Below are 14,855 nucleotides of genomic sequence, written 5' to 3'. Positions count from 1 at the left end.
CATCTCATCCTCTGTCGTCCCCTTCTCCTCCCACCTTCAATATATCCCAGCATCAGGGTCTTTTCAAATGAGTCAGTTCTTCGCGTCAGGTGGACAAAGTATTGAAGTTTCAGCTTTGTCACCAGTCCTTCCAATGAATATTCAGGACTGATCTCCTTTAGGATGGACTGCTTGGATCTCCTTGCAGTCCAAGGGACTCTCAAGAGTCTCCTCCAACACTACAGTTCAAAAGCATCAATTCTTCAGCGCTCAGCATTCTTTATAGTCCAACTCTCACATTCATACATGACTACTGGAAAAACCAGAGTTTTGACTAGATGGACATTTGTTGGCAAAGTAGTTTCTGTTTTTTAATAAGCTGTCTAGGTTGGTCATAACTTTTCTTCCAAGGAGCAAGCATCTTTTAATTTCATGACTGCAGTCACCATTTGCAGTGATTTTGGAGCCCCCCAAAATAAAGTCTTTCACATCTAAGTGAGACTGATAGAAGAGCAGAAATAATTTTGTAATTTCATTCTTCTCTAGTACTTTCTTTCCTTTTCTTTTTTGTCCATGTTTCTTATATTATTTATGATGTCTGGGCCAGAAATGATTAGTCATGGATATTATATGTGACTTTGCAATTTTTTCCTCCATATAAAATTTTGAGGTAACAAAACTTGGGCTGCTCCTAGTTTATTTTTACAAGAGGTGAAGAATTCTAAAAAGCGATTTTCGTTAAGATACTCATGAGTTAAGTAGCATTTAAAAAAGTGTAAGTTAAGTATCTTTCTTAAAATGTATGTTTCATGTTATTCATGCTGATATACCAGAAGATTAGATTATATCTGATGTCTCTGCTTAGTCATTCCTTATTAAAGTCTTATGAGTATTTGTTGGCTCAAAATAAGATATCATATTCTTACTAAATCAATTGTTAATATACTTTCTTAATATTTACATTAACTATAGCTCAGTTTCCTAATCAGTTTTGATATCTGACCAGTCTGATTATTTTCATGAATAAAATTAACAGCCTACTTAATTTTCATTAATTATTGCAGAATTTTATTCTTGCAGTAATGTGCATTTTTGGTTCAACTAGGTAGAATTTCAACATATAAGTCATATATTTTCATTTTGATTTATATCTAAAAAGCTTGTCTATAGTTGAAAGTAAATACACAGATAATAACGATAAAACAGAATGACATGCCTTGTAGCTATTACTGATGTTGTCATGATGACTAGATATATTAACCTAAGTCATCTTGTGATCACTGACCAGGCACAAATTCAGGGATAACTGAAATGATGCTCAAGTGAGCATTTGGCTCTTCAAACTTCCAAAGCCTGCAGCCAGAGCTGAAGCCAACAAGCAGATTTTTGGCTGAATAGCAAGGATGATTGGTGCATCTCTACAATTTTCAGATTGCAAATCGTGTATCTGAATCAGGTTGTTCAGCATGAAATACTCTGATTGCATTTGTTAAGTAAGCCAGAAATAATTTTCACTTTCTTTGGAATAAAGAGATAGAGCAATCTGTTTTCTAAAGGAAATACTAGCAATAGTTTCTGGGTTAGGCAGTGCATGCATTTAAATGCATAGTCAAGTTGAAAGATTAAGTGCTTTTACCTGCTTCCTTTGACAACTAGAATAATTAAATGCAAAGTGATTTTGAAGAACTGTTATCCTTTCCATGACATAACATAAAACTTAAAACAACTTCTAGTCAGAAGACTTAGTGTGACTTTTAAGATCAGAGTTACTACAGTTAGATATATGGTCTCCTTGTTAATCAGAAAAATTCCTTTAAGAATATAAACATTTACCTTAATAAAGTCCCACTGTTAGACTGGAATTACTTATTGAAATACAGTAAAAATTCTTCTACTATCATAATCAGCACATGGGTATAAATGACCAAAGTAACAATGACAAATAAAAGTACATTTTAACTTTTTTGCATTTTAAGTACAGTATTTAGAAAGTGCTATAATTATTATATCTTACACAATAAAAATAACATCTGTCCATGTTATTTAAAATAACTTAAAAGATAAACATCTATCCATTGTAAGTTTTAGGTTCTTATTAGGCATTCAGTGGATATGTTGGGCAGGCAGGTGAATACGTGGGTCTGGAAGTCAGGAGAAAGATCTGGAGAGGGTGATGTAAATTTGAGAATCATTCTGTGAAACTAAAGGAGAGAATATTTGTAGAGAACTGACTTGAGATCCGAGCCCGTGGGTCTTGTACCATTTAGGGATCCAGGAGTCTAGCAAAAGAGAATGAGAAAGAGTGGCCAATGAATGAGATGAATAGCAAATCAAATTAGGCATCAGAGGAGCTTCCCTGGTGGCTCAGATGAAAAGATCCCCTGGAGAAGGAAATGGCAACCCACTCCAGTATTCTTGCCTGGGAGATCTCATGAACAGAGGAGCCTGGCGAGCTACAGTCCCTGGAGGCACAGAGTCGGACAGGGCTAAGAGACTCATACTTTCACTTTTAAGCATCAGAGACGCCTAGAGAGGGAGTGATCAATTCTGTTAACTCTCACTGAGAAGTCAGGTCAGTTGAATACTAGGAACTCAACATTGACTTTGACAAGACGAAATCATCAGGGTAGTTGTTAGTTGAAGTCATTTCATTGGGATGAATGAGACAAAACCCATATTTCCTAGTTGGAGTAGGTTGAGGGAAAAATGGGAGGTTTGGAAAGTGGAGAAACTTCTTTGAAGGGGTTTTGTTTTGAATAAATGCAGCCTAGAGGGGATTGTAGGATTGTGTCTTAGAAGTGGGGTTGAATTTAGGAGCAGAGTTACTTCTATCTATTCTATCAGAGGAGAGAGTCAAGCACATGCAGAAAGACTGGTGAAATGTAAGGGTGATTATGAGGTGTGGTTAGCAGTGGCTTGGTGATTTAAAGGAAGACTAAGGTAAATATAAAGATCTTAGAGAGAAGGAGAGTGAATTACTAGGAAAATGCAGAAGAAGTTTTTGGCAATTTCAACCTGTGAGATTTGCGGCCAGAAATCTGAAGCGAGTTCAGTCAGCATGGTTGTGTGAATCTCCAGCACTATTTGGCTACTCAGATTTAATCAGCTGACTACAAACCCACCAAACTCAACCACTATGAGGAACGAGCTCCCAATACACTGCTTTGCTGGTTATCAGTGGCTTAGGATCTGACTGGAGATGTCATGATGTCTCTGATGATGGCTGGGCAGATAGAACCTTCACTAAATTGGTAACCACTTAGCGCAGAGGTCAGCACACCCCATGATGGGGCAGTGATGTAAATGAAGTGGTCTGGATTAGGACAGTAGGGCGTGGATGTCCTGTTGCAGACTGCAGAGGTCACAGTCTAAGGACCAGCCGCTGCTTAGCTTGGCCCATCATCGCCATGTGCGTATGAGAGGCCAGCAGGTCAGATCAGATATTATTCAAGAGAAGCTGAAACTATGGATTTTTATTTGAACTGCTCTTATGTTAGAAAGAGAATTTTTCCATCTGCATGTCATGGGGGAAAAAAAAACAATCAATGGGCCATGAGTTTCCAATCTTTGTCACGGTATAGCTTTCAACTCCTCTGTGGATTAATCCTAATCATACATAAAGCTGTTATAGAGTGATTGCATATATACTGCTTCCTTTAACCCTTAAGAAAATCTAATTTGGTAAATATCACCGTCTTCATTTAAGAAACAGAGGAACCATGGCTTGAGACCTTGTGCCCTTAGGACTCCGTGAGAGCTCCTGTTTGCTAAATTCTGTCTTGTCTTTTCTTTTTCTCTCTTCATGTGTTTGTGCTCAGCTGAACTAGCATTGCTTCCTTGAACTTGCCAGTATATTCTGGCTACATTGGCCATGTGGCTCCCTCTGCTTTGAATCCTTTCCTCTTGACTCGATTCCCCACTTTAATTACTTCTTCTCTACTTCTCCCCATGTTCTGAGGCTAAGTATAAATGTCTCCTCCCTTGAATGAATACCATCCATTGACTTTGTGCTCCCTTCTCTCTTGGTAAGGTATAAAGATCATATTTTTGCTGGGATTTTAGATGCACACGTGTGTCTCCTTAACCAAGCTTTTGAGGTTAGGAAGCAAGTCTTATTTCTTTTTATAACCCTCAGAGGTCTGGGTGCCAGCTCTCTGGGGTCCCTCCTTTAAACTCCCGGTTGTAATACTTCCAACCTCCTCCTTTCGTCCTCCCACCCTAGGGATGGTCACTGTTCCTTGCAGTTACATCTCTGTTTCACCTCAGTGTTGTCCCTCTGGGATTTCTAATTCTCCATTGCCTGGTTGACTATTCTTTATATTAAATTCTCTTCACTAAAAATAGCTAGTATATTTGTTTCCTGACTGGACTCTGGCTTCTATCAGCACCAACACCAGGCTGACTTTGTAACTTCTTTTACACTTTAATTTTATGTGACTTTTGGCTTCTTTAGTTCTTCTCAACCAGTGGGGGGTGACTATTGGTGGGATGCTAGGTTAGCATGACATTTGCTAAGAATTTAAAGTAGAATCCACTCCCAAAGTACTCCAGCAATTTGTGTTTCTGTGAGGTGTTCTATGTATGTAAACTTGTTTATTGTCCCTGGAGAAGGAAATGGCAACCCACTCCAGTATTCTTATTCTTGCCTGGAGAATTCCATGGACAGAGGAGCCTGGCAGGCTATAGTCCCCTGGGTCACAAAGAGTTGAATATGACTGAGCAACTAGCATATATACATGTATGTACATATGTATATATATTGCATGTGTGGTCAGTCACTTCAGTCAGGTCTGACTCTTTGCAACTCTATGGACCGTAGCCCACCAGGCTCCTCTGTCAGGATTCTCCAGGCAAGAATACTGGAGTGGGTTGCTATACCCTCCTCCAGGGGATCTTCCCGACCCAGGGATCGAGCCCATGTCTTCCGCATTACAGGTGGATTCTTTACCGCTGAGCCAGCAGGGATGCCCCTGTTTATTGTATGTTATAATACAATACCTTTGAACAAAAATGCCTTAGGAATGAGTAGGCTTTTGTTTCTTTTCCAGCCTAACTCCATGAAATTTGCAAAGAATCACTTTCTAAAGGGCACGGATTCTAAAGGACATGGTTTTTCATGTTTCATTTATCTATAAAAAACAGTTTAAAGAATCTTTTGCTGCATTTTCATATGGAAAACACCAAGCTACCCCAAAGCAAAAAAGTTGTATTTCATCATGTGATTGAAATAGAACATCCTATCAAATTGACTTTTTCAACCTGAAGTTGTCTAAAAATGCTAAGCTGGCACCTTCAAAATGATCAATTCACTTCACCTAGGAAACAGCTCTCCTTGAGTGCAGAATTGTTGGGTATGAACAAAGCTTCTAATTACTCTGAAGAGCTAAGATCAATGAATTGCATGAGAATTCTTCATCATCATCTCTTTCTGCAGGAAAAAATAAAAGTAGTTTTCTCCCTTTTTCCCCCAAGTACTCTCTCTGGTACTGCCCTCCCTCTCTCACCCCACTGCTTAATTCTAAAGCAGACATTTAAGAAGAACCTGTGGACTAAGAACAAGGCAGGTTTGGCTCTGCTTCAGCACCAGTTCTGTTGGTAAATGTGGGTTATGGCTGCAGCATCTTGAAATGACTTCTGTGCCCGTGTTCTCATCTTCCAAGGATTTCTGAAGTGTGCTTTCTTTCAGGTGCCATGTAAGCTGGACCTGTTGTTTCCTGACAGCTGAGTTGGGGCTGGAGCGATTATGGATCTTCCCAGAGAATGAGCAATGGTGCTGGGATAGGTGGGAGAGGGAGAGAGGTCTGTGTTGGGTAAGAAGAGAAGGGGCAAAAGAGAATGTTTCCAGCTTGCCTTTTGGTTATTTTGAACCATCCCCTCTTCTGGCTAATATTCAGGGTATGCCCAGCTTGAGAGAAATGTGTGAAATTCAGAGCCTCCCCCTGAGACCCGGAAGGGCCACACTGCTGTTTACAGAGAAGCAAGGCTTTCAGATGAGGTGATCTTTTTTCAAGGCTTTAAGACATCAATTTAGAAAAAAAAAAGTGCCTTTAACACTTTTTGTAGCTCTGACATTCTATTATTTTCCTCAAAAGAGGTTGACAGTGCTGAGTATGGTCACCGGATGGGCTGTCTTTATTCAGTGGGAGGTTGCGGACTTTGTGGACTGGGACCTAGCTAATCTCTGCCATTTTGTTTCTATTTATGTGTTTCCGATAATTTCCTGTTTATTCTGATTCAAGTTTGAGTCCGGTTTTCTTAGTAATCACTTTCTCATGACTGCTCTTTCAGGGTTGTATTAGTGTTGTTGATGCCCTGAATCCCAGCCTCCACCTCCGAGCTTTTCCCTGAGTGCTACTTTTAACTCCTGTGGCTTTCTGGAACACTTCTGCTTGTGTGTCCCATCATTGCTCCAAACTGAGAACAGTCCACATATCTCTTCACGGAGACCCATCTCTTCCTGATGCCCCATGTCTGCGAATGGCATCATGATCACCAGGCCAGACTTGCCTTTCCCCCACGCTGTGTTCAGCTCACGCAGTCCTTGGGCTTCTCTGGGTATCCCCAGGTTCTCCCCTCACTGTTCTCACAGTGCCCGCTTGTTACTGAGACTGTTGCAGCATCCTCTTAACTGGTTTTTTAACTTCTGGTGTATTTGTCTTCATTCAGTTCTGCATTCCACTTCAAATTAATCTTCTCAAACACGACTTTCATTGTTTTTTGCCCCAATTCCAAAAGTATCAGTTCCCCTTTTTCTGCAAGATCCCCCATCTGGCTTTTAAGTTCCTCTCCAGTCCATCAACCCTTTCATATTCACCTCTAAATCACTCACTCCTCAGCATGAAATTTAGGCCAGTCGATTCTGGGGTGGTGGAGGTGAGGGGGGAGTCCAGATGTGATTGACAGTCTATTTATACCTGTGTGTGTGTGTGTGTGTGTGTGTGTATGTGTGCATTCTTTCCAAAAACCTGAATGAAAGCAACAACAAAATCCCTCACACGGACAAAAATAACATTAAACAGTCAAAATTTGCATGAACCTTGGGGATCCATGAATTTCCAAAGGTTCTATTGAGAAGTCCATTCTAGGGGGTTGAGTCGCTGAATATGGGCCTCAGTAAGTCCTTATCATCTCTTCCCTCCTCTCTTTTAAGTCATTTCTCTTAACTGCACCAGCAACCTCCTTGTCACCCAGCTGGAAACCATGTCATTCTTTTTGACTCATCCTTATCTCTCACCTGTTACCTCAACCAATCGCTGAATCCTGGTTCATCTACTCTGCAACATCTTTCATGTTCTTCACCTGGTTATTCATTTGATGTCTTTCAAAGGCTTGTTTTTCTACTTTAATTTTTTTTTTAACAAGATTCTTAACTCATCTTTGTAGATAAAAGTACTCTCTACTCTTGTTTTCCATACCACACACTGTTTTCACTCCCCGCCCTCCCCCCAATGTCAAAACTCAGCTCAAGTTCTATAGCTTGCTCTTCATTGAATCCCCAATGCTCGCAGAACCAAGTCCACAGTCCTGGGATTCAAGTTTTTCCACAGCCTGAGCCTGTCCTAATGCTCTTGTCTTATTTCCTACCACATTCCTGGTCCGGCTAAGCAATAGGCATAATTTCTGGAACATACCCTACATATATTGGACTTCCCTGGTGGCTCAGATGGTAAAGAATTTGCCTGAAATGCAGGAGGCCCAGGTTTGATTCCTGGGTTGGGAAGATTCCTTGGAGAAGGGAATGCAGCCCACTCCAAGATTCTTGCCTGGAAAATGCTATGGACAGAGGAGCCTGGCAAGCTATAGTCCATGGCGTCCCAAAGAGCTGGACACGACTGAGTGACTAACACACGTCATATATATTTGCTTCTACTTTTTCCTCTGCTTGGGATTTCCTTTTTCCCATTTGAGCCTGACATAGTGCTCCCCACTCTTCTAGGTCCGACTCTAATATCACCTCATCCTTAAAGCTTTCTGTCACTTCCTCTCTGTTTGAATATTAACACTCTATTAAGTGTGACGAATACAGCATTTGCTGCATTTAAGAGTTGTGCAGACCATATAGAGATCTTATTATCTAAGCTGGATTTTAAGCTACCAGAGGGCAGAGCCCTACCTTAATCATCTGTGTGTGTCCCCAAGTTTTGTCATAGCACCTTGCACATATTCACTGGATGTGTGAACATCGTCCTGCCTGCAGCTGTCTTCTTGCTGATCAATTTTCCTGGAACCCCTCATGCTTTTTATCCACTCTGGGTCTCCAGTCACTCAAGGACCTTCAAGGATCCACTATGATTCTCCTTTACTTCAGACAATTTCTCCTTAACTGTAGTAATCTTCTTATCTATGAATATGTATATACTTTAAGAATTTCACAAATTGCTACTTTATCATTTTAAATGTTTACTTGAGGGATAATGGGAGTGATGATCAGGGAGGTCACAGTTAGAATTCAAATGGGATTCAGTTATGTACCCATAAATCCTGTGGAGATTGGGGAGTGGATATGATCATCCCAGAGGTCTATTTACATGAGAACTGAAGTTCTTTTTGAGAATTCATTTGGAGAAAAAGGAGATAACAGAGCTTGACCCAGTAAGAAAGGCTTATTTGTCAAGGGATTCAGCCTGATTATAGCTTGGGTGTTATTTTAAGACACTGTGTGGTTCTGTAAGGACTTGACCCCTAAGGTGTTCATTGAAGCAGTGGAGTCTGGCAGGATAAACTTGCCACCTCTTGGCAACTCCTCAAATAACAAAGGGGGATATTATCAAGGACTGCGGTCCTGTTTAAGCAGGTGGGAAAACTGGCAAAACTTGAGATGTTATTCTTTGCATGCTCTTTGTATGACCTCTACTAGGTTAATAAAGCCTGAGAAAGTCAGGCTGAGTTTGTCTTTCCACCAACACAGTACAGTTCCTCAAAAAGAGGGGAATCAGTATATTCCTTCCTTTCTATCACAGTGGTGCGGGTCTGATTCTGGCTTTCCAGAATCCGTTTCTCATCATCTGGATGACCACAGTAGTCTGTTCCCTGGTCTCCAGTCTTACATTCATTCTTGTCACTGCTGCCAGAGTTCTCTCTGAATGAGGAGCAACTACTCCCAAATCAGCAGATGGCACCTGCATTGACCTCTTTGTCTCCCCAAATTACCTTTGAAATGGCAGAGGAAATATGTGGTGCAAATAAACCCGTCATAGTGAAGAAGGAATTCATAGGGCCTGGACTCCATCTCAGGCCTGTCCGTGCTGATCGTGCTCGGCTGCCTCTCCAGTGGACTCTGAACTCTCTGCTTAGTGCCTGTGGGAACGACAATGGAAGGATAAGACCCCCTCCAGACAGGGGAACCTTGAAGATCATATCCAGGTTACTCATCGCCTAAGAGAAAACAGACACTAATCACCCCTGCCTCCGGACACTATCTATCAGAATGTAAGCACGGGCTTATCGGTTATTAACTGTTTGGAATGTAACTGCGGGCTGATTGATTATTGACTGTTTGAACACATAACAGGGGAATGATGGGGTTATTGTAGTTGTATTTACCCTGCCTTTGTTTATGTAAGTCTCAAGGGAATTGAGGTGGTGGGTTTGGACACGTACACATGGGGTATAAAAGATTTTCACAAATGCTGGATGGGGTCCTTGGCTAAGAGGTGACTCTGCCTTGGGCCCACCGGTGTAATAAACTGCACTCCACTCTCTGCATTGTCCTTCTGAGTGAGTCTGTTTCCCGGAAAGCGTGGCTATAACATTTGGTGCATTGGCCGGGAAACTCCTCGCTTTGAGGAGACAGGTCTCATTTGAGGCCACCCCGAGGCTTTGTAGCTTGAATCTCCTAGAGGGGGGAAGGCGCCTCGCCCCTCTGGAAGGATTCTGCTTTTCAACGCCCGGACCTTTCACGTCAGCAGGTGGTGGATGGCAGCAGGAAAACTGAGCGCTCAGGTGAGGAGGAACCCACCCAGCAGGGTGGAAGAGGGGGCCTGATCACCCCCCTGGGAGGGACTAGAAGGAGCGGGGACCCACAGGAGCCTGGAATAGGCAGGTGGCGATTGCTTGGTACACAGGTCGACGAGCGTGCTAGGGTTTAGGAAGGAAATTTTTGAAGGACATTTAGGAGGTGTGTCCACACCGTCTCGGGGAAAATTATTACCAAGCAATCGCCAGGGGATTCTTAGGATAAGAAGCTGGTCCTTGTATGCTCGTATTCTGCCCTCCCCCAGGAGGTGTCCCGTCTGCTGTGAAATTCTTGACCCCCTCGGAATTGTTAGGCTAGAAGGAGGGGGATACAGAAGTGAGTATGAATTGGCTTTTCCAGAGATGGCCTGGGACATGAGATATTTAACCCATCTGTGTTTTCATCCGCACCTGATCAAGCCCACCAAGGCAGAATGGACTTTAAGGGAGAAACAGTCTCGGACCATGTGATGTTCTGGTTCAGCTGTGCTGACCGGCAGGTGAAGACACGCCGATCCCCCTTCTCCCTCTGGGGTCTGGCAGGTAAGGCTCTTCTCGCCCCAATTAGGAAGGAGGCAGAATGGCAATTTAAGTGTCACTGAGTGGAAATATGAGAAGTACATAGGGTACTGAGAACTTCGTAGACAGAACGAAAAGGAAAAGTAGAAGAAGGTCCGAGAAGGTAAGCAAGATGGGGGGAAGTGAATCTAAGGCAACTGTATTGGAGTGCATGATTAAAAATTTAAAGAAGGGATTAGAAGGAGAATATGGGGTGAAGATGAAGCCTAACTGCCTCCACATACTCTGTGAGGTCGAATGGACCCCAATGGGAGCAGGATGGCCACCAGAGAACACCATGAACTCAAAAATAGTGGAAGCAGTCTATACAGTAGTCACAGGAGAGCCAGGACACCTGGATCATATCCATCTATTGACTCACGGCTAGGGTTAGCTAAAGACCCTCCTACTTGGACAAGGTTCTGTATCCAGAAGGGAAAGGGAAAAATATTAATGGCACAAAAATTGACAGATGATAAAAAAGGAAATTCTACAGGATTTGGACAGGGATGACCTGATCCCTCCCCTATGCTGGATAATGACGCGCCTGCCTCCCAGTGCTTCACCAGGACCGGAGGCCGCCTTAATGCCCGATCCAGGGCCAGGTGAAGTTTCTGCAACAGCCACTGCTCCTCCGCCAGCTTTCCTGGAGCTTGTAGAGCCGCCGTTTGGGCAGGCTCCGATCCTGGTGACAGAAGCCTCTGGCCAACACTTCCAGGATCCGGCTCCAACCGAACCGCCCAAGCTATACCCACCTCTCCCGGTGAGTACTGACGAGAGGGGGAGGGAGACCTTGGAATTAAGCAGAGACTGCCCTCTGCCAGAGAGCCGGAGGGAACAAAAGAGAACAGACAAGAGACTTACAGTGCTAGCTGCTGCTCTGGAAAAGTCTATCTTGGGCCCTCCGGAAAACCTCATCTGCCCCAGGGACAGGACAGTCCTTCAACGGTCCCAAGGGAGGCCCCGGTCCCCGTTACAGCCAAACCATTGTGCCCGGTGCATGCTTTTGGCCACTGGAAGGATGAATGCCCTAAGGCAAGGAAAGAAGAGGAAGCTCCTGCAGTTTTGGGGCTTGCTGACTTGGAAATTAACTAGGGCTGCCAGGGCTCAGAGATATCAGGTCCCTGAGAGCCCATGGTAACCATAAAAGTGGGGGACCAAAACATTGACTTCGTGGTGGATACAGGAGCAGAACCGTCGGTAGTAACAAAACCTGTGGCACCACGGTCCAAAAAGACTACCACTGTAACTGGGGTGTCGGGAGAAGAGATGATTAAATCGTTTTGCCAGCCCAGAAAATGTCAGATGGAGGGGGGACACCAAGTGACATTCCTGAGTGCCCAGTTCCCCTGTTGGGAGGAGAGCTCTCCAAACTAGGAGCACAGGTGATTTCTCCCCTGAGGAGAGGCCCACCTTCTGGACGGACTCTATGACTTATTTGCCCTCTCTCTCAGTGCCAACCCAAGATGAGTGGAGTTTGCATGAGCCCCTGAAGGCAGAGCCGGGTGGGCCGGAAGAGCATGAGAGAGCTAACTCAATTGTTCCCTGAGGTCTGGGTGGAAGACAACCCCCCGTCCCCCAAGGCTGGCTGAACATCACGCCCCAGTGATAATGGAACTCAATCCAGGTACCATCCCGGTTAGAGGGCACCAGTACCCGCTATGGATGGAGCCTGAACCGGCATATTGCCCTACATCAATAGATTGAAACAAGCAGGTATTCTAGTAGAGTGCCAGTCGGCTTGGAATACGCCAATCCTGCCAGTCAAAAGGGAAGGAGGACAGGACTATAGGCCTGTACAAGATCTCAGGCTAGCCAACCAGGCTACTGTGACTTTACACCCCACTGTTCCAAACCCCTACACCTTGCTTAGCCTCCTCCCGCTGAGGACTAAAGTTTACACTTGCCTAGATCTCAAGGATGCCTTCTTCTGCGTACACCTCGCCCCAGCATCACAGCCCATCATTGCCTTTGAATGGGAAGATCCAGTCGGGAGCACCAGATAACAAAGGCTAACTCCACAGCCATCTTTGGGGAAGCCTTGGCTTCTGATCTGGACTCATTCCATCCGGAAGAGTATGGATGTCAGCTCCTACAACACGGGGATGAACTGCTGCTGGCTGCCTGAAACCAAGGAAAAATGCTGGAAAGGGACAAATGCACTGCTCCAGCTGTTGATGGAAGCAGCTTACCGGGTGTTGAAAAAGAAGGCACAATCTATAAAGAGGAGGTAAGGTATCTGGGGTTTGTTTTAAAGAAGGGCTCGTATACTGATGGTACTAGCCTGATAAAACAAAGACAACAGCTGTTGGGTTAGCCAGAGCAGAAGGGGCCATCAAGACTGAAAAGAGATGGTGGGAATTGTCAGGTGAGAAATTATTGGTACCAGAGGAGCTGGCACACACTCTGGTAAGCCAAACACACCAAGCGACCCACCTAGGCCATGCTGTCTGCTCACAGGTTAATGCTGCCTCTCGGGTATTCAGACAAAATCCTCTGGGTATTCAGCTGAAAGGCATGCTGCCCCTTGAACACCTGGGAGTGGACTTCACTGAAATGAAACCTCACCGACACTACCATTATCTGCTGGTCATGGTATGTGCATTCTTGAGATAGGTAAAAACTTTTCCTACCTGGACTGAAAGAGCATCAGAAGTAGCCTGGTGGCTGCTTAGGGAAATGGTTCCCAGATTTGGATTTCCTACCAGCATTGGATCAGGCAATGACCCGGCTTTTGCAGCTGATTTAGTACAACAAGTAAGCAAAACTTTAAACATCAAATGGAAACTGCACACTGCATATAGGCCCAGAGTTCTGAGATAGTGGAATGAACCAACCAGACACTTAAAGAGACTGACTGCTCCTGAGTGGACTTGCTTCTGACGGCTCTGCTCAGACTCAGGATGACCCCACAGTCCCAAGGCTATTCTCCATACGAAATTGTGTATGGGAGGCCTCCTCCCATAATAAAACAGGTGTCAACAAATTTGCCTCAGGTAAGGGGGGATAAGATTTCACAGCAGATGGAACTGGGTAAGGTAATAAATTGGGTAACTAAGTTTGTACAAGAAAGGGTGCCGTTCCCCCTTGGGGAACAGATTCATGAGTTTACACTTGGTGACCAAGCATGGGTCAAAGATTGGGAACATGATGCTAGCCCTTTGGTGAAAGGGCCCTTATGTTATTCTAACTACCCCTACTGCAGTTAAAGTTGCAGGTATTGTCCCTTGATCCATCACACCAGAGCAAAGAAGGCATACCACGCTGACCCGGAGGACGCCAAGTGGACCACCCAGAAGGACCCCACCGACCCACGGGAAACCAAGATCATTCTGAGGAGGAAGAAGAAAACGAGGTCCCGGACGAGCCCTCTACAGGATGGAGCTGGGTAAACGACTCCTGCTGCTCGGCCTCACCGATGCAATTCTGGACCTGACCACTGCTCCTGCACAGGACAACGTCTTCATCTCGTGGGCCACAACTCTGCCAACTGTTGGGTGTGTGGGGCTATGCCCCTGTCAGTAATGGACAGACTCCCCTGGTGGGTATCGCCACTCTGTTCCTCTCTCTCACCAACCATAACCTTTCTTTGCTCTCCTGGTGTAAAAAGAAGCCATCAATGGGCCAGGGACATAGGGTTACATTTAACATGAACACCAGCCTTACAGAAGTAACAAAGGCTTATACCTCATATGTGAAAAATAAAAAGGAGAAGGGTTCTTTTACAAAAGGGGGACAGGCCTCCCAGTACCTTGAGCAATACTACTAGGTCTGGGATGAACATTTCTGGATGACTCCTGAGAAAGGACAGTTGATTACCCCTGCTACTATTTGCTGGGAACAAAAAGAACAGAAAGTTGGATTTGGAGACCACCCCCTAGACCCAAAAGAATTAAAATATATGGGTTATTTGCCCCCTGAACAATGTAAACAAATCTTGGAAGTTACCTATCACCCCAATCAGTCTGTTCAGTGGCCTGGTTCCGACTGGAAATATAATCCTGGAATGTGCTGGGTAGCCCCCAATGGGACCCAGTGGCTCTGTGGGCTTAACTTATGGCCATGGTTACCAGTTGGCTGGGTGCGGCGTTGCACATTAGGATTTGCTTTCGCCCATGGCAGAATTAAGCCTAGCCTGCACCAGCCTCCAGTAAACCTGCCTTATCTGCATGCAAGATGGACACGATCTGTGTTCCAATGGTATGACTATCTTGCTGCCTTGTTTGTACCCTCTGTAGGGACAACGGATATCATGGTTAAGGTAGAGGCCTTAACTAATTTCACTAAACAGGCCCTCTTAGACAGTACAAAAGCCATTCAAGCTTTGAACGAGGAACAAATTCAGATGAGGAAGGCAGTAATTC

The sequence above is a fragment of the Muntiacus reevesi genome, chromosome 19 (assembly GCF_963930625.1).
Source record: "Muntiacus reevesi chromosome 19, mMunRee1.1, whole genome shotgun sequence".
Classification (NCBI taxonomy): Eukaryota; Metazoa; Chordata; class Mammalia; order Artiodactyla; family Cervidae; genus Muntiacus; species Muntiacus reevesi.
This window is presented reverse-complemented; position numbering follows the sequence as displayed.